The sequence below is a fragment of the Rutidosis leptorrhynchoides genome, chromosome 2, assembly GCF_046630445.1.
Source record: "Rutidosis leptorrhynchoides isolate AG116_Rl617_1_P2 chromosome 2, CSIRO_AGI_Rlap_v1, whole genome shotgun sequence".
Lineage (NCBI taxonomy): Eukaryota > Viridiplantae > Streptophyta > Magnoliopsida > Asterales > Asteraceae > Rutidosis > Rutidosis leptorrhynchoides.
Genome location: NC_092334.1, coordinates 87,282,169 through 87,284,033, shown reverse-complemented (window position 1 = coordinate 87,284,033; position 1,865 = coordinate 87,282,169).

Below are 1,865 nucleotides of genomic sequence, written 5' to 3'. Positions count from 1 at the left end.
GTCAAAATATAGTCTTAAATCATCCATAAACTATACCACTGTAGCAATTTACTGTAGCAAAGTCAATTTCACTGTAGCAAATAGTGATTTTCGAAAACACTGTAGCATTTTGGGTACTGTAGCAATTTGAAAATGTTAGTATCATTTACTAAATAACTTGAAATTATATATATGTATATATCTTTTTAATATACATAAATCAGTTTTTAAATACACATTGGAAGTTATTTATAAATAAATTTTAATAATAAATATTTCAACTTATCATATATATTCAAATAGATATTTAAACCAATAAGTTTAATGTACGGTATCAAATAATTAATACATTGTTACCTTTTCAAGTTATAGTATATATGTATCTATTTACATATAATTGTTCGCGAATCGTCGAAAACAACCGAAGGGTATTTAAATATATAAAAGTAGTTCAAAAATTTTGAGATTCAGTTTTACAGACTTTGCTTATCGTGTCGGAAATGTTAATCATACAAAGATTAAGTTTAAATTTGGTCAGAAATTTCCGGGTCATCACAATCCAGGATCAACAATGATGAAAAGAATTATTGAATGTACACATGGACATCCACTGAAGGATAGAAAAATTCTTCATGATACAATGGTTCCATGTATATCTTGCTCTCTTGGAAAATTGATAACTAGACCCTCACCACTTAAGGTTGAGAAAGAATCACCAATGTTTCTTGAAAGAATTCAAGGTGATATTTGTGGACCAATTCATCCACCATGTGGACCATTTAGATATTTCAAGGTCCTAATAGACGCATCTAGCAGATGGTCTCATGTTTGTCTGTTATCAAGTCGTAATGTGGCATTTGCAAAATTTCTTGCCGAAATTATTAAATTGAGCGCACATTTTCCTGATTACATCATTAAAAAGGTGAGACTTGATAATGCTGGTGAGTTTACATCTCAAGCATTTAATGACTATTGCATGTCTATAGGAATTGTTGTTGAACATTCTGTTGCTCATGTGCATACACAAAATTGTTTAGCCGAGTCACTGATTAAACGTTTACAGTTAATCGCTAGACCATTGATAATGAGAACAAAACTCCTTGTATCTATATGGGGTCATGCAATTTTACATGCTGCTGCATTGATTCACATCAGACCAAGTGCAAGTCATAAATATTCCCCCCTACAACTTGCTTTTGGTCAAGAGCCAAATATTTCCCACCTTAGAACATTTGGTTGTGCAGTATATGTTCCAATTGCACCACCACAACATACAAAAATGGGTCCTCAAAGGAGGTTGGGAATATATGTTGGATATGAAACATCTTCAATCATAAGGTATATTGAACCTATGACAGGTGATGTTTTTACAGCACGTTTTGCTGATTGTCATTTTAATGAAACATTGTTTCCTAGATTAGGGGGAGAAATAAAAAATAAAGAAAATGATGTTTCATGGTGTGAACCTCAATTAAAGTATCTTGATCCTCGCACAAAAGAATGCGAGACAGAAGTTCAAAAGATAATGCATATACAAGAACTTGCAAATCAATTGCCTGATGCATTCACAGATACAAAAGGGGTGACTAAATCATATATACCAGCAGTTAATACTCCAGCTCGAGTTGAGATTCCAAATCGGAAAACTGATAATGTAGTCACTCAAAAATCTATGCCACGTCTGAAACGTGGGAGACCAGTTGGTTCCAAAGATAAAAATCCTCGAAAAAGAAAATCAGCTGATAATAAGGTAAAAGAAAGTGTTCAAGAAGAACCACAAATCAGTACTCCTACTGCAGAGGAGATTGATGATGTCAATACAGAAATTGCAATCAATTATGCACACTCAAAAATATTATGGAACCGAAATGAAATGAAAAATCTTG